The sequence below is a fragment of the Larus michahellis genome, chromosome 2, assembly GCF_964199755.1.
Source record: "Larus michahellis chromosome 2, bLarMic1.1, whole genome shotgun sequence".
NCBI lineage: Eukaryota > Metazoa > Chordata > Aves > Charadriiformes > Laridae > Larus > Larus michahellis.
Window position 1 is genome coordinate 137,429,785 of NC_133897.1, and position 24,077 is coordinate 137,453,861.

Here is a 24,077-nt window from a genome sequence, read left to right on the forward strand (position 1 = left end):
CTTTTCTTTTCTTTTCTTTTCTTTTCTTTTCTTTTCTTTTCTTTTCTTTTCTTTTCTTTTCTTTTCTTTTCTTTTCTTTTCTTTTCTTTTCTTTTCTTTTCTTTTCTTTTCTTTTCTTTTCTTTTCTTTTCCTTTCCTTTCCTTTCCTTTCCTTTCCTTTCCTTTCCTTTCCTTTCCTTTCCTTTCCTTTCCTTTCCTTTCCTTTCCTTTCCTTTCCTTTCCTTTCCTTTCCTTTCCTTTCCTTTCCTTTCCTTTCCTTTCCTCTCCTCTCCTCTCCTCTCCTCTCCTCTCCTCTCCTCTCCTCTCCTCTCCTCTCCTCTCCTCTCCTTGCTTTTCTTTGCTTTTTTCTTTCTTTTCTTTTCTAACCTTCTTTTCTCTCTTCTCTTCTCTTCTCTTCTCTTCTCTTCTCTTCTCTTCTCTTCTCTTCTCTTCTCTTCTCTTCTCTTCTCTTCTCTTCTCTTCTCTTCTCTTCTCTTCTCTTCTCTTCTCTTCTCTTCTCTTCTCTTCTCTTCTCTTCTCTTCTCTTCTCTTCTCTTCTCTTCTCTTCTCTTCCCTTCCCTTCCCTTCCCTTCCCTTCCCTTCCCTTCCCTTCCCTTCTTTTCCTGAAAAGGCTGTATTTTGATGTAACCCAAGCCCAGTCAACACATTTTCCAGACAGTCCTGGTTTGCAGTAAGGATCCATGAAGTGGTTTGGATTGCGCACCAGCTCCCTTACTGCCATTGCCTTGTCTATGGGAGAGATCTTCGCAGGCATTTTAGTGATTCAGTTATGCCTCAATAAGGATTTCCTCCTGCTTTGTATCCAAACCCCTCAAACATCATACAGACCTGCCCAACATCTGCTGCAATTGTCTGTATTTCAGAACAAGTTTTATGCTCTGTGAGACATCTCAGACCAGACCAAGGGTGAAGCAAATATTAAGGCAATATGGAGAAAAGTGAGAGAAGGAACTGAGAAAAAAGAAGGGAAAAAGAGAAAGGAAAGCCAGTACACATCTTTTTTCCTAGCCAGTTTTGTCTGAGTCACCTTCAGTTGTTCCTCTGACCAAAGCACAAACAGTCACTCCTCTGGGTTTTACTCACTAGCAAATTATCTGCACTGCATCTGTCACAGAGACATTCACCCAGACGCTCCTCTACAGGACATACTTTAAGGAATAAATAAGTCATCTAGCTTCTTCATAATCGGGCCACATGCAGTATTCTGCAAACACATGAAATTTTTTCAGATGCCTCTTATAAGTAGTAACCAATTGAAAGTGAAAAAATGTTATAAAAAGATGCTGTTCACACCTATCCTATTTTTTCTCATATTTTGTTTCAAATACTAAATGTTAATTCAAACAGGCCTGAATTAAGAGAAAACACATTAAATATCAACAGCATCATTAGCACCCTACAGCTGTTACATAGATATAGGTTAAAGACTTTCATGCTAGAATTCCAGCTACTCTACCAGAACAAAATCATATTTTTGTCTGATTAAAACAAAAAGCTCTAAAAAAAAAAGGCTACCAAAACCAGCTCAAATCTGAAAAAGCCAGGTAAGTATGGCAAGTATGACCACTTTGCAAATGACAAGTTAGCTATGGCAAGTTAACAGAAAAAAAACAACCCTCTTCCTTTATGGGCTACTACCTTTGAAAGAGGGTGCTGGACTTAGGACCTGCAGTAGAAAGAGGAGCGTGTTAAAGTCTCAAACACCAGTGAAGGACAAGATACTGGTTACAAGTTTATTCTCAGCTGGCAGAGGAGCTGCCTACCTTTTCAGCAGTCTATCCTACATGATTCCCAGCCAAACATTCTACTTCTCTGTATCCTAGGGAGCACAGATGCATTGGGATTTATAACTGGGATGGACATTGAAAAGCACCAACAAATACTGAAATACCGCGGGCTGTGATGATCAAATCATGATGTTAAACATCTCCTAACTTTTATTCTAGGCACTGACTTACAAGGTTTTATGCACTTCAACTCCTTCTCATTTGCTTGTCTGGAGATGTAACATCTGCCTACAGGATTTGTGTAGTGAGTCAAGACCCAGAGGTGCTGAAGGAGGGTGCCTAGGCTGCACTCAAAGTATCGATGAAGCTAATGAATTCCTCTAGATCCACAAAGCAGACATTTTCCCACCTAATTTTCCCTCATGCCCTAGTCCATAGGTATTTTCAGAGCAGATTATCAAAGGAAATATGTCTGTGGCCGCATGCTGGCTTCTCTAGTAGCTCTTTCTTTAGAGTGCACTCATCGGATGCAGAAATACTTTAGTTTCCGCTCCCATCCTGTGTCTGTTTCTGTTGTTTGGCTTCATACCTGGGGAATGGGGTTCACTCTCCATTTAGCCAAAGAGAAAGCGATAGCCTGTAGTGCAGAGGTTGGAGAGCTGCCTGGAGAGCTCTGGAGGACACCTTACTGTGATGCTGTTTTAACTGCTACGCTAATGAATCCCATTCTCTTCCCAGCCCATTGCACATGAAAAGTCTGGTTGGTTGGTCAAGCAGAAGTGAGTGCTAACCACCCAACTGAGAGCTGACCAAGATCTTGCCTTCCAGGCTTTCTCCCATTTATGATGTAAACCCTTAAATATCCCACAGAGGGGCACTGAGTAGGTAGAAAGGCTTCAACTGAAATCTGAGAAATGAGCAACTGTTGCTTCTGCTTACTAAGACAGGAGCAATCTGGAATCTATTGCATCCTTGGCTAGCCAACTGACTGTGAACCCAACCATAAAAGTAAAAATTTCCCCTAAAATGAGAGTGAAAGAATTAAATGCTTTTAATTCCAATTTACTTCATATTGAAAAATAACTGCTTGAGTGAATGTTTTTAGTTCACTCTATGAAAAACAATTCCATTGTCTAAGAAGCAGTTCCCATACCATCACAAATCAACATTTAACAGACAGAAAACAGCTGATGTAGGCACTGATGCAAGAATGACTCTAACCTCAGTTACGTTTGCTCTGATAAGTGTTTGCCACAACATTCTTCCTATTTTCTGAGCATTTCTTCCCAGGTTGTAGAGATCAGAACCCATTTTTTCCAATCAATTCTACATCAGTACATGTATTTCAGAAATTCATATTGTGATTACTTGCAAAAATCTTGTTATAAAATAGTAGAGCTTATATAAGAATCAGCCAAGAATAAACTGCAGCATTATTCCCAAAGCAGAAGGTAGCATCCCTGATACTGGACTGGTCTCCACATTGTAAAGCAGAAAAGAAAGACACCATGTTTCCCTTAAAAATCAGAGCAGAGGATTGTCTTTGTGCATCACTTTGCAACTCCAATGCAGGTGCATGCATTTTAAAATAAATTATAGAAGAATTCTGAATACAATAAAGAAATATTTAAATAGGAACTAAACAAAACAGATGCACTTGTCACTGGGGTGTGATACACTGTTTATTTGGGATTGATGAATTTCCTTTTGGGATCTCTTGGAAGCAAAAAATCAATCCCAGGAACCCTTTGTGGGCTATTTTTAACTTAGGCTCAAAGGACAAAGTTGGCATAAAGTTTGCCCTTGGTCCTTCTATTCCCAAAGTGTATTAAGGAAAGGGAGGATTAGCCAAATAAACCTTGTTAAATATTCACTGATGCTTAGAAGCATGCTGCAGTCTTTGCAATTCTCCTTCATCCATTCCAACAAGGCATAATTTTCATACTCTCAACAGAGAGCTGTGTGATTCTGTCTTAGGACATGATGATTAATTTTGCTGAATTAACTCCACAGACCATGGAAGGCAAACAACGATAAGAAAAGAAAGAAAACAATACTTTTAATAGAGTTGAATGCAGATGGTACATTACCTTGTCTAGCTCTCTTCTTCATATTGACCTGTGTCTGGATATTGTACTGGAGGTTATCCCATTAACCAGGTTTGTCCTATAGGAGTGCACAGTGGGTGTTAATCTCATGGTCTTCTCATGGATATCTCATAAATAGGAGATAGTAAATACTAAGCTTGTTCTGTAAGATCCAAACCTTAGAGTAAATCTTGACTCAATAATTGTGAAGTATAAAATCCAGAAGTGTTAAATGCACTGGAACTCACACAAAGCATTTTCACTGTGTACAAATGTACTAATTTTAAACACATCTGAGGTGATCATGTTCACTGGCCACTCTTCCACTCAAAACAAAACCTGTCTCTGGCTGGATCTTAATGTAGATCACTTACTGCTGAAATCACTGCTCCATTGAGCAGCCTGCTAAAGATCGCTTCATCTGGGAATTAACATGCCTTAAGACTTGCAGGGTAGTTCACACACTGATGTTTACACTTTATAGAGTCCTTATTGATCCTATTCCTAAGGTGGTAGTAATCAATACAAGCTAAAATAAGTCATGATAAACTTTAATGGCAAATTTGAAGTTCTGTCATCAGGATAGTTTGTTTATGAAAACAGAGCAGCCCAGCAAACTTCTGGCATGTGATAAAGATGCATTCCAGTTCCCTGAACCTATATTGCTTTTTTCAATGACGTGGTGATGCAGTTAGACCTAGTTGTCCTTGCAAGCACAGGCCAGCTCCCACATGTTCTCTGCCTTCCTTCACACTCAATTTCTATAATTCTTGTCCCTCACAGAGATACAAAATAAGGTCTGCAAAGAGGTTACATAATGGATAAAAATATTTGTTAACGAATAATAGCAATTGCTAAGAACAGAATGGCAAAATGAAAAGGAAAACCCTTCAGGGCTGAAGAGGAAGTAATTGCAAAGAAAACAAAGCTCAACCTAATCAGACTATTATAACACTTCCATGCAAATACACTCCCATAATAACTTCTAAATGGACCTCTGAAATCTCATTTCTGTTCTAGTTTGCTTTGAGAATTCATTCCTTCAACCCTAATACATTTATAAAATTAAAGGCTATCCAGTACTGTGGTAATGGGTATCCTTCATGCCAGTCCTCCAGGATGGATGGGTACCATAGTCCCTAAAATTAATGGTCATTAGACCTTTCCTCAGAAATCTTCATTAATCATAAGAGTTATTCAAGCAATATGAATAATTATGGAATAACAGCTATAGATCTACTGGTGAAAAGAGGATCCATGTTCAGGAAAAGAAAACATGTATAGGGAAGAAGAGAGAGAAAAGGACAATAGTTTCATCAAGATTTTGTTCACAAGCCCAAAATTGCTCAAGTGGGATAAAAAAATCTTCATAAAGTGTATATTGTTTGTGTAGAGGTGTTCTGCAGTCAATTTAGATCTATATTTTTCTCATAATACATAAGGAATATTTGCTTTTAGAAGGTTTGCAAATTGCTTTGTCTGTCACACTTTCTTAAGGACTAAAAGTGCATGCAACGTAGAGCTCTGTCAGCCAGAGTATTCACCACAGCAGAGCTCTAGGCATGGGCATAGTTAAGACCCTGGGAAACATACGAGTTTCAGTACAGGTTATATGATGGCCCAGAGCTGGCTCAGAGCTTTTCAGAGGCAAAACCAAATGTTTTTATGTCAAGAGTGAGGGCAAAATAATTTTTACCTGCAGTACCAAAAAAAGAAAATCTGCAGCACTGACTTAGCTGATCCCCAGATATGATCCCTGAGAAGGATGGGAAAGGTTTCATGAGAAGCTATTGACAGAGAGGGATCAGAGGGCTGCTGTGGGGCTGGGGAGACTCCATGGAGTTTTGAGATAGGTGGGAGGTACAAAGGGATGGAGGTGTCTCCGTAACTTTTCAGCTGCCTCCTGCCCTCGGGAGAAAACCTGATTTCCCAGGGAGTTCCTCAGGGTGATTTCAGCCTGGCTGGTCACTGCAGGGTCAAGGAATGTTGGCCCAGAGGCATCTGGTGGTGAGGCAGATGCAGTGGTGCTGGGCTGGGATGTGAAAACACTCAGAGTGCAGACTGCACCCCAAGTGCTGCTGCCTGCAGAGGAGCATAGTAGAGGAGGAAGGGTAGCCACTGCAGGCACTGCTGAGACAGGGAGAGTCAGTGCCAACCAGGGCAAGTAGAGGCAGTGAGATGCATCCTCTAATGCAGATCTCCTGAGCCTGGCATGCTTATGTTTCATTGCCGACATGTGACAAGTTCTTGTGCTCCAAAAGACAGAAACCACAAGAAATGTTAAGATGCCTGAACTGATTTTCCTACTGGTTTTGGTTGTTTTTCTTTTTAAGTGTACTACCAAGAAAGCCAGTTCTTGGAGATCCTTTTGGTTGGACTGAGAAATGCCAGTTCCCCAAAGACATGATGGGTGATGCCTTGCAAAGGGCACCCATGGAGACAGTCAAAGCCAGAAATGTCGCTAGGGCTTGTCTCAGGCTACCCTACCCTTAAAATATTGATGCCTGCTGCCTGGAGAGTGTCCAGCGGGGGAGCTCTACAGGGATGCTCACCAAGCGGTAGCTGAAAGGAGAAATACACCCCCTACTTTAATTTCAGAAATGTAAAGCATAAACAATAAAGAGAGCAAATGTCAGGACTCCCGTCTTTATAAAAGGCTGCCTTTCTGACTTCTCCACTCCTTTTTAGTCGTCAGCCTCAAAATAACAAGATTTGGCTAACACTGGTATATCTATACTTCTGGCCTTCCAAATGGATGAATAACTAAAACTACATGTTAGCACGTTTTGTTCAGCACAGAGTGTTTTAAAAGCACTCCACAGATCATCTATAAGACATGACGTTCTGCAAAACAAAAGGAAGAAGAAAGACTTCAACAGGGGAAGAACCATCTTCTCAAGGCCAAAAATAAGAGGGGAAACAACTGTCGCAGAAATGTTTGTGTATATAAATGGCGTTGCCTTGGGTTTGTAAAAGCTCTGAAAAAGCACAATTCAAAGCTCACATAATATTGAAGGAGTGTAAGGGAGCACAGGGTGAGCCCCAACCGATCCAAAATGGCCAGACTGATGCTGTAACACACTGAATGCTGGCAGTTTTCAAGGGGCAGACTATCCTCAATAAATTATCCACCGTTTCATTTGATGAAACTTGTAGATATTGGTTATTAAAGCTGTGCAGTCTGTCAAACAGAACTGAGAAGGCAGGCGGCACCTGATTCAGGGATGGCAGCTCTGAGAGAACAGGATCCATGTTGAGGGAAGACAGTAAGTTCTGCTCGAGAGCCTATGACTGCACACTCCTGTGACAGCATGGCAGTTGTAGCTGGGGATGGATTCGTGGCTTCAGATGGGAAATCAATGGGGAGAAACCTGAAATCCATTTTGTGCGCTGCTGTGCTAATGTGCCAAACGTCACTGTGTCCCGGTTGCCAGCCTCAGGGAGGGGCGCTTGCATTTTTCTATCAGTTCCCTATAGATTGCCAATTTGGAAGATCTTAAGTAAAGCAAATCTATGTCACTTCACCGAAGCAACAGTGCAGAATGAGAATTGTCATGAGCTGCAGCACTGTGCTAGTGATTTCAGTCACAAACTGATAATATCATTTGAGAATACAGAACTGTTAAAACAGAATTTGCTTGAAATTATAAGCTACACACCAGAGCCTGGTGACATATTATGGAGATCAAGCACGAGGAGAAATTCTTTTCAAATTTCCTCTTTTCCACATGATCTTTGCCATTGTAATTAATATCAGGGTGCAGACCAAGCTATGGGGAACACATGCGTATTAAGGAATATATGTAAATGTAGCAAGCACCCTAGAGTTCTCATAGTCTAGACAAGCTAGAAATGGAAGTGGAATCACATCTCCCATTTCCCTGATGAACAGAGCAGTTAAATGACTTGCTTAGGGCTACGTGGGAAGCCTGTGGAAGAAGGCAGGACCTCTTCTCCCAAGTGTCCATTCAGTATGCTATCTAGAACACCCTTCCATACAGCTAATTGTCAGCTGTTTGCTTTTGTATGATTCTACCAAACCTTAGAAAATGCCCATTTAGGAAAAAAGGCATTTGGAAAAAACGAAGGAAAAAAAAAAGTCTGCAAAAGAAAAAGTGAAGACTTTTCTCAATAGCAAAAGTTTTCGCCTCACAGGCCAAGGTGAGTTTACCCAGGAGAGCTTGAGAGAATAAAAAATGTGACTGCAAAGAGAGAAAATTAATGCCTGATGAATCACTCGCAATGGTTGAAAACTGTGAAGCTGATTGATAGTATTTACATTCAGCTAGAGTAATAGCCCTGCACTAACCTGTTCAGACCTGTAAAATCCAGATTTGTTTTCACAAACTGTTAAGGTCACTGGAAAGATTCCCTTGGTTTTGTCTATAAGGAATGGAGAGAGAGGGGAGTTAAGTATGCTGTGAGTTATGTGGAAGCGTTGTTTGCATGATAAAATGGCAAATTATTAAGTCCTGGCATGCAAGAACATGATCACTCACATTTAAAGCATGGCAATAAAGAAGATGGTAGACATATGAGACAGAAGGGCAAGGACGGGGAAGAAAGAGAAAGGAAGAGGACAGATTGCAAGCCAACAAAATTCAGCATGCAAAATGCATATTTTAGGTATGGAACTGACTTCCAATCCTGGGATCGAAAGCTCTTCTGACATTTTCCCACAAAATAGCTTGCCATCTGAAAATGCCAGCTGATTGAAATCAAAAGTGTTTATGGAAAAAAGCTGGGGGGTTTTTCCATGACTTTCGTCATGCCAGGGTTTTTAGGCTAGAATTTTTATTGCAAAGAAAGAGAAAGAGATAACTTCACTGTGGAATAGCTAATAGCCTAGTGATCTTTGCACTCTACCTGCTCACAGGTAGGTAGTGCTATATTCTAAAAGAATACCTTCAGTACTAAACTGCTTAACAATGAGCATGTTCTCGCTCTGGTATTTTTTTTCCTTTTAACACACAAAAAATACTTTGGAAGATCTCTTTTGATTGTGGAAAAGAAAAAATACTTATAAAATATTCACAAGTATAAAAAAATGTTCTGTCTTCAGTGGTCCGTATCTAGCATTTAGGTCATTTGCCTATCATGTTAATTGGGTGTCAGTGTGCATTAAGAACTGGTGGCACTTTTGGGAGGAGGGAAGGGGAGCAGTTCATTTAAAGTTGTTACACTATGAAAGGCCGCCTACCAGGGCAGGCGGAGTGATTCACAATGAATAATTTATTCTCTCTTTTCTCTCGTGGAATAGCGACAAGCAGATTGTGAAGGGTTTTTTTTCCACTGCACTTTTATATTGTGTCTTTAAGTCTGGTCAAAAGCCAGTCTGAGACAATGGAGGACTTTGAACTGAGACATGCTCCATGGTTCATAACGAATGTCAGTAGGTAGCAACCCAGGGAAAATTATGCAGCCAGGATCTTTTGCTATATAGAAAGGAAAAATCAATGATCTTCCTTTAAGAAAGAGGGTATAACATACAGTCCAAGATGGAAATATCTTAAGTAGCAGCTCTAAACTCCCTCCACAAGGCTTTTCTCAGGGACAAAAGAGGCAAACACAAATACTCCATTTTCTCCCAGCAACACATAATGATTTCACAGTAAGAAATTCCTTACTAGCTCTTCTGAGCACAGCAGACCGAACTGCTCTGTGAGAAATGGGATGGATTATTCAAAAAGATAACTGCTTATTATCTGAATGCTATTACTTAATTAAAAGTGATAAAAAATGATGGCATTTTTTTCTGTTTCTTAGTTGGTTTATATATGAATCCTACTACAAGTATGAATTAAAACATTTTACCTCTATATTGTTCATATTTTCTATGAGCATTCATGTTAGACTTGATCTTCAGATTTTAATGGAAGCTATACACAAAAAGGCCAGTGAAGCAAAATACATTACTATCTCAATAAACATTAGAAAATTATTTCAAAAATTCAGGCAGCTTCCCTAGTTCCGTTGTATTTCATGTCTTACCTCAAAACTGAGAAAAATAAACCGAACCGCAGTTTGAAAAGCTGCACGGAACCTTTTTAAAACTAATCACACTATTTTTTTGGAGTGCTTGATAAATTTGGGAGATGAGCAGTTCTCTTGTACAGAGAAATTTTTAGGCTATATTTCTCCTCTGGAATTTAGCAGTAATAAGCGACATCCCCAAGAAAGGGAACAAAGTCATCTGAATTTTAAAAGTGCTAAAACAAACCCTAGCAGGGGCCACACAGCTCTCTCCCATACACAGCTCAGGAACTGGTATGGGTTAGGGCCCATTTCCAGTTAAAACTGTGGAGGTGGCCACCCAGTTTTGTGGTGACTGATGGTACGGGTGCAGGCACTTCTGTGCCATTTTGATACACTGGCACAGACATGGTCTTAGAAACCTCAGCCATGATCAAACTAATTTAATGCCATTTGCAGCTTTAGTTGGTTGGTTGTTTGGGTTTTAATCCTTTTATTTTGTTCTGAATGTGAGCAAGAGAAACCACACAGCAATCTAGGGACAGGGGCATCCCCCAGGATGTGGTAGACTTTTTAAAATGGAAACTGGAGTCCTAATCTTTGGCATGTTGAGTGAACTGCATTGACCAGATTCTTAGTCTTCTGAAGACGGGTTGACACTTTTGTTCTTACTGAGATTTGAAGCTCCATCCTGGACCTGAGAAATCTTTCACAACAAAAATTTAGCTAAAACAGGGTGTTTTTAGTGAATTGTACCTTACAACCAAAAAAATAAATGGCAGATACTGAAAATTCTGAAAAAGAACATTCCTTGAATGTCTTATTACACAAAATAGTGTTCCTTAAATAAGACTGATCTTTGCAAGGAAGTACCAGAGAATGTTTTGTCAAATTAAAATGGTCTGTAACATTTCAGTGATTCTGTAGATAATTATTCATATCAAAAGAGAAGCTCAAGACAATAGTCTGAAATACTACAGCCAGATTCCTTTTCAATATGAGGAAAAGAGTAGGAAACATGGGCCTCATTTCTGATTCCAGTATAACCCCCATGCACCCCTTTGTCTGCACAAAGCCATGACACCCAGCACAGGGGCTATTCCTCTGTGTTATAGTGAAAATTACTTTATCACTCACGTTTCTGCTCCTCACTGTAAAAGTAAAGATTTAAGGTCTGAGATGCCCATGAACTGAACTTTGACAGAATCACTGAGTGAACTGATAAATTAAGTTTTGTCAAAATAACCACACCAAAAATCATCATATAAAACTGCTGTCAAATGTTTCTAGGGGATTAATCTTCTCATAAGACTCAATGTTATGTTTTTCAACCACCCAACCATTTCTTCATATTTCCTTCTGACAACCCAGTGTGGTGTCCTCCAAGCTCATAGCTTTTTTCAGTTAGACTAACCAATGTGAGGTGCATCTGCGTTTTTTTCCCCACATAAATATTCTTTCTCTGTGCTTCTGGTGCCTAGCGACAAGTCAATCACTCAAAATACAGAACATGATACTGTTTCCTGTTCTTATACTCAGTCCTAGAGTCGTCTGCAGCAGACCAGGGAACAGGTGCTGGCTTGCCTGACCTGAAGCATGAAAAATGAGATTGGATCAGTTGGGATAGTTGGAAGACATGGGATGTTTAGCAGTAAAGTACTGGAAAATCTATGTTACTCATATGCACAGAGAGTTGTTTCAAGGGTCAATAGCAAAGCCAATTTGGATAGATACATAGACTGAGGATTGTAAAAACATATACTCATTTGTTAATATTTATGTTTTGTTTATTCCTTTGAAGTGTCTTACAATTTGTGTGCATTAAAGCATTCTTTGGTTTATTATTCTCAGTGGGTAAAGTTCGAAATTTGCTCTGTTTTGGAGGATTGAGATGGCAAGTAAATGACTGATATTAAAACAAATGTCTGGAGACCATAATACAATTTCTTAATCTTTCTGCTCAATTCCTCTTGTCTGTTTTTTTAGATAATACAACATTTATTCACATCTGTTTCTACTGTAGATAAATCTGAGTCTTCACTACTGCCCAGAGTTTGCACTATGGATCTGTCATAACATTTATTTTTGATCCTTAACAAGTCAGTATACTGAACAATGTAGATATTGCCAATTTGGATTTTAATTTATTTTTTAAAAACAGCAGAATGTAGACATTACTCTAGGAATTAAAAAATAATTGTATGCTTCTACTAATTAACAGCTTCTCATTTTAACTAAATTCCCAAAGACAATACCAAGCACAGTATTTGGACTTTTAAAATCTGAAAAAAAAGGTAAATTGTTACAGAGCTCTCCTCGAGCAACTTCAAGTAACAATCAAGTAACAAAACAAAACAAGAATATCATCTCACATTCTGACTGCTTAAAAATACAGAGCAATCCACTCCTAAAAGATGATTAGACACCTGAATCTTCTTTATTTGAAAGGCAGAATTTAGGAAAAGAGATAGAAAATTCTTGGACTGCAAGAACTTTCTCAGAAAAGAAACAGTCCTCAAATTTGGAAGACTGCTTCCACGTAAATACATTTATTTCATTTATTTTGTCCATTGTTTTTTGCTATGAAATAAGACAGAGGTGATTTCCCTTGTTCTGTATTTCAAACAGCATCGAGGGCTGGGACAGTCACAGTTAAAGCAACTGAACTTCTTGGGGGAATTAACTCTGCTTCCTTTTCTTTCTTCTCCCTACAATGAAAGAGGTTGACAAATTGATATAGGGACCAGAATGGTGTTGACTTTGACCTCTATGAAGCATATTTTGCTTTTCTAATTTCCCGAATATGGTGGGTTGACCCTGGCCGGACACCAGGTGCCCACTAAAACCACTCTATCGCTCTCCTCCTCATCTGGACAGGGGAAAGAAAATATGAGGAAAGTCTCGTGGGTCAAGATATGGACAGGGAGATCACTCAGCAATTACCGTCATGGGCAAAACAGACTCGACTTGGGAAAATTAACTTAATTTATTTCCAATCAAATCTGAGTAATAAGAAATAAAAACTAATTCTTAAAACACCTTCACCCCACTCTTGCCTTCTTCCCAGGATCAACTTCACTCATTAATTTTTCTACCTCCTCCCCTCAAGCAGTGCAGAGGGACGGGGAATAGGGGTTGCAGTCAGTTCATCACATGTCTCTGCCAGTCCTTCCTCCTCAGAGGCAGAACTCCTCACACTCTTACCCTGCTCCAGCATGGGGTCCCTTCCACGGGAGACAGTCCTCCATGAACTTCTCCAATGTGAGCTCTTCCCATGGGCTGCAGTTCACGAACTGCCCCAGTGTGAGTCCTTTCCACAGGGTGCAGTCCTTCAGGAAGACACTGCTCCAGTGCGGGTCCCTCACGGGGTCACAAGTCCTGCCAGCAAACCTGCTCCAGCATGGGCTCCTCTCTCCACAGGTCCACAGGTCCTGCCAGGATCCTGCTCCAGTGCGGGCTTCCCATGGAGTCATAGCCTTCTTCAGGTGCATCCACCTGCTCCAGTGTGGGGTTGTCCATGGACTGCATGTGCGTATCTGCTCCACTGTTAACCTCCATGGGCTGCAGGGGGACAGCCTGCCTCACCATTGTCTTCATCACAGGCTGCAGGGGAATCTGCTCCAGCACTTGGAGCACCTCCTCCTCCTCTTTCTTCACTGACCTTCGTGTCTGCAGAGTTGTTGTTCTCACGTATTCTCACTCCTCTCTCCAGCTGATGGGCTCAGCCTTGACCAGCAGCAGGTCCGTCCTTGAGCTGTCTAGCATTGACTTTATTGGACATGGGGGAAGTTTCTATCAGCTTCTCACAGAAGCCACCCCTATAGCCCCAAACATCCTACCCCACACCACACACACACCTGCTACCAAAACCTTGCCATGCAAACTCAATACAATGAAGAAATTGCTTCCTGAAGCAAGCCTGCTGTCACTCCTCTCTGGTCTCCTCCTTGTCAGACTCCCTGAAAAGAGGTCTGTCAGCGAGGAAAATGGTGTGTTCCAGAGAATTGAGACATTTTCTTACAAGTTCATAGGTTGTTGTCAAAAATGTATATTTTCAACTGCTTTCACCAACTGTAGAGCTTGCTAAAGCAAGATGAACAGTTTGATGAGCTCTTCCAGTTTTTCTGTGGTCTCTCAGGAATGGAGGATGATACAGACAGAGATGAATCATTTGTGCCTGGTTTCTCCTTTTCCTCATTTGTTCTCGTGCTCTTACCATATATGTTTGTTGCACAGGAGAAAGAGAGACAGCACATCTTTTTTTGTAAGGCCCTCTATCACGTCCTTGCCAAAGCTGGAGTGAGAAGCTAGGAGAGCATACTAGAGAAAGGCTCTTGATGTCCTGAACATCTTTCCTTGACCATACCAGTAGACACTACTGGAGACAGGTCATTAGGTTACAAGGCCCGTTCACCTGTACAGCTGTTGTTGGGTCGTAATCACTGATACAAAGTCCTCGCTGCCACAGTTTTCATTATTCTCTCTCAATCTATCTCAAAGATAAAGTCACTTTAAAATATTTTAGGAAACAGTCTTGATTGTTCAGTAAACTGACCAGTTTACACTTCAGGATATGTTTAATGCATTGTTCTCAACGTTGCTAATTTTTCTTGGCAATAATTTTATTTTGTTTTTCCATTCAAGTGCACAAATTCGACATCTTAAATCCATTTTTCAGCCTGGTTTCCTAAAGAGGTAGTTCCTTCTATAGACATTTTTATCTAACAGGCAATTTTAATGAAATATGAAAGAGTGACAGAAGCCTCTAGTATTATTAAGTTCCTAAAAGTTTGTGAAAACATATGGCTGGGTGAAAGGAGGGAACTGCAAGTCACTATTTCTTCTGAAGAGTTCCTTGTGTTCTGCTGCCTGGAACAAGACATAATTGCAACATATCATGGTTTTTCTTACTTATCTCAGTTCCATGTTCCTTAAAGCTTGTATTACTACCTTTTTGACTATATTTCAGACCATGCGTCTCTTCTCAAAATAAGGAGGCAATGCCTTGCTTCTATGCATCAGCCTATATGTATACACATACGAACACACAAATGCTTATATGCATAGACAAAAATATGGGAGGGGAGTATGTACAGATGTGTATGTGTACACACACACACACACAAAGTTAAAAAATATCTTTCTAATTTCCTGGTCTTCTTTTTAATGTCCTTTACTGCTGATGGGATATTCTATATCATCTTTTACTAAATCTTCATTTTCTCAGCCAATAGCTTTCAAATCTTTGCTTCAGAAAGTCCACTTGGTGAACAATGGAAGACATTTCCCCTTAGCAGACCTTCCGTCATTTCCAAGTTCACCTCAGCCTTCAGCCTATTGCAAAATACTGATTTATATTTCCACCACAAATCTTTAGAGTCTTTCAGAAGTTTAGAAAGACCATTTCTGTATTCAAAGATCATTTAAATGGTGTCATTAACAAAAATAAAGGAAGGTTTTATTTCTGTATAGTGTTTTAGAGATATTTGGCTGACTTTCTGTTGCAGCGTGTTACGAAACTGTAGCATATACTCACAGTCATCATGAATCTGAGAATAGTTCTCTTTAATTTCCAAAAATGTAAGACAGAACTCCCCAGTGGCTGGATAACCATTTTTCAAACTTAGGGACTTAAATTTAACTTGCTTTCTGTATTTAATTTTTAAACAGCAACACATTTATAAAATGGTCTATTTCCAACATAATGAATATTTTTTTACTTCATTAAAGAGGTATGTGACCTTATCCTTTAAATGGAGTTATTTGGAAACAAACATGTAGTATTATTTTTAAAAATCATGTGAATATTTTTCTGTGTCAGTGTCAGTTCTATTTGTAAACCGATGGGAGCAATTTTTCATTTCTGGATCACGTCTCTTTAGGGTTGTTTGTGCATATTTATCTTGGAGCTTTTTTTTTTTCCTGCTGAAAATCATGATAAGACATAAAACATAGATAATTTCCAGTATTTTTACGTACTTCTCTTATATGGAGTTTGAGGAGGGTTCTTTTTGATATTTTTCTAGTCAGTTATTCCACTGACTTGTGAAATATCTAATTTTTGAACTGTATAGTCAGCAGTAGATTTGTCTCAAGAGGACAAAACAGTATAATGAATTATGTGGATGCACTCTGAATAAAACATTTCTTAGAATAGCGGTAAATTTCATGACCTGCCTTTAAATGCTTCAGAATTCAGTGTTTCTGGATATCATTAGCATATCATACAGGTGACGGTTCTTGAGGAAGATGAGAATTACTTTTATTAGATGTTTCATCAATGGGAAAGATGTACTCTCTGAAAGGAGAAAAATTTATAGAGGACATGATATCTCATGGTGGTGATTCAGTCCATGTAGGTCTCAATACATACCACCAGGGTCTGAGTCCATTAAAAATAAGTCACATTATTGATTGCAATGAACAGTAGATACTATATGTTAGGCATGTCCACAGAATGATATGTTCTCAGCTTAATCACATAAAGAACTTGACAGGAAAAAAATCAAACACAAAAAAAACCCCAACGAACCTTACACATCTTCAAATATGTATTATTTGAAAAAGGATTTCATATCCTATACTATTACATTGCTTAAACCTATTTTCACTCTCAGTTTCATAAAGAGATTATGCATTTCAGTAGTTGCTACCTCAAATAACATATATTCTCTATATTGCAGGCAGAAAAAAGGAAGGTGTTTATGAAGCAGTAAGCAGCTGCCACTGCTGTCAGGTCTGGAACAGACATGGACACAGGGGAACCTGATCTACCCACTTAGGTCTTCCCTGCTGTAAGTGAAAGGATCCCCCCTCAGTCTCTGGATTAGCTATTGATGACAGGAATTAAGACACCAGACATGAATCTGTGGGAAACATGCATATTCCTCTCTTTCTGTGAGTGATGGAACCAATTTGGCTTTCTCTCACTCAACAAGAAATAAAAAAGCAGTAGAAAATTTCAAACTAAATGCAGCAGCTTCTTCAAACTGTATAAAAAAGACTATGAGGCCTACCATGAAGTTAAAGAGTTTCAGCCATGGCACTTGCAACAAACTACTTCAAAATAAACACCAGGAAGAAAGAGGAAGCAAACGACTTCCACGTTTTAAGCCATAATAGTTTTTTCAAGGATGAGTCCAAATGAGGTCAAACAGAAAAGTATTGTCACAAACTTGAGGTTTCCTCCTGTCTAAACCAATAAAAACTCCTTCCCCTACCTGTGTCCCAACAACTGCAACTACCATCTCTTCCAGTCACGCAGAATCTCACCCAGTCATCCCAAGTCTCCTAAGTACAGGTCCTCATTTCACAAGATGATTTGAAGTGCCTATAAAAATTTTTCCAACCTGTCTTATGAAGTGGAGTATCTACCTCATGAATGTAGACCTATATAATGTGACTATGGCTGAAAAAGTGAGCATCAGAGTTCATCGATATTTCTGCTCCAGAAAAGGATGATCATTTTCCACCAATAACATCAATAACTGAAAGAGATATTAGGAAGAAATTCTTTACTGTCAGGGTGAGACACTGGAACAGGCTGCCCAGAGAAGCTGTGGATGTCCCATCCCTGGAATTGTTCAAGACCAGGCTGGATGGGACTTTGAGTAACCTGGTCTAGTGGGAGGTGTCCCTGCCCACGGCAGGGGGGTTGGAACTAGGTGATCTTCAAGGTCCCTTCCAACCCAAATCATTCTATGATTCTATGATTCTGTGATTCTATGATTCCATGCACTGGAGTAAAGCATCCCAGAGAGGAGAAACACAGCTGCTGCCAGAAGAACAAAGGAGACAACGTTGTGATCAATGTGAGAAGACGATCAAGCACTATTTGAGATAATCGTTAAAAAACAGACAACAAGGCTCAATGTCATTAGCAAACTGTTTGGTGCAGACCAATTTAATGACCACATTGGCAGCTTCAATAAATTATGGCATTTCAGAGCAGCTACACTGGAAGTTAGCTTGAGGGCAAGAGGAAGGATGAATCAATTCCTTTTAAAAGGCAGTTGCTACTAAAATTATAGTTTAGTCCATTCAAAGTACACTGGCTTCAGGGGGAAAATCTGAGATGTAAAGTAAGAAGAACTGAAAAATAGGACTGCTATCTAGTTGCTTTCCTAAAAAAGAAGACAATCTGCATAGAAATTACTTGATGTTTAGTAATGACTTACGTTATGAGTATCTTTTTTGATTAGAACAATCTTTCAATAATTTTGTTTGGTTTAAAACCGTCTCAGAACCTATCTACCATTTTGTGCTTAAGGCACTGCACTTTTTGTTCTACTTCAGTTTGCAGATAGAGACTGGATCAGATCAGTGTATCATCACATTATATGACATCTGACATAAAATATTTTTCCCCTAATTAAGACAAGGAACCTTGTTATTGTGTTTGTTCTTTTGCTTTTTAACTAACCTAGATTTACTTCTGAGATAACACTTATCCAGAGACAGTATAAAACAGCTCAGAATGAAAACATAATGAATAATTATGTAACCTCAGACTTATCTATTTCTCAGTCATTTAATGCTTCCTGTAACATTCACTACAAAGACTGCAAATACTTTTTTGTTATATGCAGAAGCAATTAGTTTCGGCAGTGATTAGAGAAATTACCATGGTAAACACACATAGCCATGAACTCTGATCTCTAATTTTCACACAGGTTCATCTGAAGTGCACTTTGTGAGTATACACATAAATGGATATGAGTATACATGAATGGATACACATTAATGGCCCAGAGCAAAACAGTAGGCTTATTGCAGCACAATCAGGAGCACAAATCTTCCAAACATAACTCAGTCTCAGTCATTTGAACAGACCCCCACATGATAACAGGAAAAGGTAATGAACTTAACCAGCATCCCACTGATGCATGTCTTTCTGTCACAGGGGTTTTACTAGAGTTTCATTTTGAAATAAAATCATAGAGGAAAGAAATGGTGGACCACGTCAGAATAACCTCGACATTTGCTGACTGAAAGATACTTTCATTTTGTTTTGAAATGCCATTTCACTTGATTTTTCTAAACTTTGCATTATACTAGTACATACCAGTAAAAATATATATGTTTCAATATTCCTTTTGATTAAAAAAGACATGAAAGGAATACATTGAGTAATGGCCATGAAATCACTTTATTCTCCACAAATATACAGAAAGTTCACAATATCTGGTATTTGAAGCAGTCCTTTGTGCTGTTAATTGAGATGACCAAGTGAGACATGTTAAGCCAAATTAGTAGCTTGTTTTCCTTCCATTCTTCACATAACACATCAGCTGTGAAATCCCCAGACAATGCAACTATATTTTCTGTGTTGTGTTTTGGGTTTTTTTAAGTCTGTGAGGTTCTTGCAATTTTTCCGGTATCTTCCACACATACAGAAGATTGCTGAATGAAATGTATTGGTGAATATTTATCTATTCTGTGCATTTTCTTCAGGATATTCTTATCAATCTTCATTTTTTTTTCTCTTCTGCTAAAGGGACTTTTTAATAAATTTAAAACTAAACTATAATTTGAGCTATGGTAAATGACATCACTAAATTATCTGAATAAACATTGCACTTTCGACATAAGTCTATTACTGTGTGAAAGTATATGGCTATCTATGTGCTCCAATACACTTATAAGTGGATTTTGGCTGTTCAGTTTGGCACACATGAAAGTGATATCAGAGTGACATGTCAGGAAAGTTTCTCCATGGTAGCTGCTGGTGTGACTGAAATCTCTCACGACTTCCTAGTAAAGGTCCATTCTAAGACTCAAATAGTGAATATTTTCAAATGGTCCTAAAGTTCTGAAACCACTCCACGGTGCTTTTGACCATGTCAACCATCATTATTTACTTTAACATCTTAACTCAGCCAGAGAAATTGTGGTACGCAAAACACGTTTGTCAAAGATGGTCAAGACTCTGGCTGTGCTGTAATCGTTATGAGCATTTCCATTGAGTCAGCCTTTCTATCCTGCCTCATGCTACATCTGAAGTCACCATCTGCATAGGAACACTTTTTTGTGTTATAGAGATTGTGGATAACTGCTGCTTCTGGGTTCCTCAGTATGAGATATGAACATACTGGAGAGACTCCAGCAAAGGGCTACAAAGATCATTAAGTGACTGGAGCATCTCTCCTACAAGGAAAGGCTGAGAGAACCGTGACTGTTCAGCCTGGAGAGGAGAAGGCTAATGGGTGAGTTTATTAGCGTCTATAAATACCTGAAGGGAGGGTGCAAAGAGGATGGAGCCAGACTTTTCTCAGTGATGCCCAGTGACAGGACCAGAGGCAATGGGCACACACTGAAACACAGGAGGTTCCCTCTGAATATCAGGAGAAATATTTTTACTCTGAGGGTGACTGAGCACTGGCATAGGTTGCCCACGGAGGTTGTGGAGTCTGTCTCCTTAGAGATATTCTAAAGCCATTTGGACCTGGTCCTGAGCAACCTGCTGTAGGTGGCCCTGCTTGAGCAGAGAGGTTGGACTAGATGAGCTCCAAAGGTCTCTTCCAACCTCAACCATTCTGTGATTCAGTGTGATTCTGTGTGATTCTGCATACAGACACAAACAGTGGTTTGTGGAGCTAACTGAAAAGTTTTCCATTACTGTACTGGAATTCAAAACATGGGACTGAAAGATTCAACACCAGGCCTTATATGGTGTGTTAATGACACAACTAAGGGCAGCATTTGTAAAGGAAAACTTTAGTTCAGGGACCTTGTCTCCTGGGTTCCAGTAAACACTTTCAAGAGGGAGACTCCTCCAGAAAGCATTAAAGAGCAGAAACCTAATTTAGCCATCTAGCTGCTGCTTCTCTCTCTCTCTCCCTTGACTACTTAGCTTAGGAAGAAAAGTCTCCTAACATTAAGGCAGCATTTGGGACTATGCCCCTAAAATTTACAAACAGCTGTCCCATTGCAATGCTATATAGGATACCACATATCACAGCAAGAAACCTTGGCTTTTCGATAGCTCAATAAAACTTAGCTTTTGGGGTCAGAGCATGAAATGTTTGTTTATTCTCCAGGAGTGCACATTCACGCAAGTCACTGCTGTCAAGGGGATGACTCACACAGGAGAAAGTTCACCAAGTTCAGAAGAGACATGCTATTAAAGCATACACGGTGCACTGCTGGTTTGCAACTGGCATGACCATGCCCTTCCTAACACAGTTGCACAGGTTCTGCACAGGATCGTGGTCATAGCGGTAGGGAGAGGTTTCATTAACAGTTCCAGATCAGGCAAGGTGATGAATCAGGATGAGGGTCCACCCAGGGACTCCCCCAGGGAGCTGCAAGAGATAGGGACACAGACATAGGGCTGGAGGCAAACCTACCATGCAGGTCCAACATCCATCCAAGGAACTAGGCACAGGTTAACCTAAAATATAGCTCAGCAAAAGTCTTGGTGCCCAGGCCTGTGCTGAAATGGGGCTCCTGGGCCCATGGGCAGAGCTGTGGGGAGGCTGTGCAGCACCAGTAGGGCCTGATAGTGCTCTCAGGGTCTGGACACCTTTTGACTCTATAGATAAAAAATGATGGATCTTCCTTGGCCACATGGTGGCCTATGAGGATTGACTTTGTATTTTCACAGCTACAATTTCACAATTTCACTTATGTATACTAACGCCACCCATCCAGGTGTGGAATGATTTCCAAATGCAATCTTCTCCAGACGTTCCCACACAGAAGATTCTGCTGAGAATCACTGCAGGAGACTTACAAAAACGTGAACACCACGACAAAATGTGTTGGTTTCCTGAGCGGGGATTTATGCCCCCCAGCCCTTCTAATGGATAAAAATTTGACTCAAACAACTTAGAGCTTTTTGATTTCTTAATTTACTAGAAAATTTGTCGCAGTCAGTAACTGAAGCATCTCATTAACCTTTAATCTATCCATTATGTTTTTCTCTCTTTTTCATTTTACCACCATTTCCCATTTTAAAACTTTAGGTACCCTTTATCTAGAAAGATAATCAGGAAATAACTGGGGAATCAGCAATAATCTTATTTGTCCTCTATTTAAATGTAATCCCTGATTACTTCCTACATTCAGTTAGTAATACAGTATTTCTTCAACATGATATTATAAAATATTTGATATTATGATGCAAATAAATCTATGCTCCTCATAACTCCTTCCAAACTTTATTTTAAAAGTCTAAATAAACAAGTAGCCATTACATAAATAGTGTTCTGAAGAAGTTACTCTAAAAGATGTAGAAAAGTTCTTGTTTTATGAACTGCTATACAAAAGACGGGGAATTTTCTCATATTCTTGAGGGCTTTCTGACCAGGGCATTGGTGAAAGCCTGTGCACTGATGAAAAAAATATACCTTGAAGAGGTAGGATCTTTGCAGTACTGTCACAGCACTGCAAATTGAGCACTGCAAATTGAGCACACAGGAGGTGACCAGCTGCTCCCCTGGAGCTCAATATTGCCCAGAGAAGGGCAGAGCAGTCAACAAGGCAGGAAAGAGCAGCAGGGGCCTGGGCTCGATGTGGAATTGTGTGTCATTTGGCCAAAAGAGCAAACCTGATAGATGTGCAGTCACTAGTAGATCCAGACTAATCAATCACACAAGCTCAGGTGATATCCTAACTTTCTAAGACTGTGCCAGGAGATGCACAAGATTTCAGCCTAGCCCAAATTTAAGCATTTCTGGAAACTGCATTCATCCCATACTGTTCATTTTGATTTCTTTAAATTTTCCTTTGCCACTTTACTTACTGTATTCATACTTTGCTGTATCCAAAATAGGAACCTCATATGATCAGAGTGCATAAATGCCACCCTGAACAGCAACAAAATCCATAATACAATCATTGGGCCTTCCATAAATAAGACAGAAATTTATAGAGTGCCATTACTGTCTAATTACATCTCTGCAGAATACACCCAGCACTGCTGTATTTCTCCCAAAGTATTCTGTCCCACAAATTCAAAGCAACTAATAATTGTCTCCTTTGCCCTAGCCCTGCTGTACAGAACACATTTTCTCCCCTTCTGGAGTCTGTTCCAGCATTCGGTACATAGAGTAAATCACAGAGGTCACACCAGGCTGTCAGAAGACAAATGTGTTCTTGTTCTGTAACATGATGGGCTGCCTGAGCATATTTAGAGGTGCTGGATAATTTTCATTCTCCGGGCTTCCAGCCTCCCTTTGATCTCCATATATCACTTTCCACTTCCTTGTAATTTTATGCACATGTGCATGGATGCAGCTAGGCAAAAACAGAGGTTATTTGTAATTAACCCTGAATGGAAGACACGACTGACCTCCTTGCCAAGCACCAGCCCTAGAACAGAGCCTTCTCCTCCTTTCCTGCTTGTATGGTTAATTGCCGCTGTGCCCATGGCATTCCCAGTGAAGGGTCTGCACAGTGAAAGAGCAGGGGTGGCAATGAGGGACCCGCATATGTCAGTGCAAAGGCAATGTGGCTGATCACACCAAAATTACAGCTTGTTTAACAGCCTGATTCAGCCAGATACTTAACCATACACTTAAAAAGAAAAATGCGTGCTCTCCATTTGAAGTCAGTGGGACAGAAATACATCTTACTGAGCAAAGCGTGTGTTTGACAACTTCCGCGCTGTTGCCTACCATAAGGTCTTAAATAGCATGATTACCAGTCACATTTCCATTCTTACCACGGTGTTCAGGAGTCATGGACCAGGACCCCAATTTGTCTGGCTCTGTACAAGGTCAGGGGGAAAATAAAGGACAAAATCCTGGGAAATGAGAGATTTGGAAGGAGATAGGAGCGATGAGACACAAGGTGGGCAGTACAGCTAACAGCGGGCTCAGCCTGGCAGCAGCCTCATTGTCTGGAGATTGTGACAGACATCCTGGCCAGGGAAGGCTTTCAGAGGTGTCTGATGGAGGGTAATGAGGCAGCTTCACGGAGGTGTGCAGCAAGCTCCTCGGAGGCAGCATGAGAGAAGACATGAAAGTGCTTGTTTGAAATGTTAAGAAGTGAACGTCGAAGCTGGCATCAGTGACCTATCAGGGCTGAGAGATGACACTTTCTGTGAATTATAGATGATCTGTTGGGAAGGTGCAGCTTTGAAGGGCCTTCAAGGTGAAGTCAAGTGCTTCACATTTGATGTGATATAAAAAGAAAAGCCAGCAGTGGGATGATGAGGGGATGGGAGGGAGCAAAGTGACAACCCAGTGGAATTAATTTTGCAGCAGCATGATGAAGGGCAGGGAGAGGCAAGATCCCTGCCCAGATCACTCCCTCCAATGACCACAGTATCCCAGCTGATCCTTCC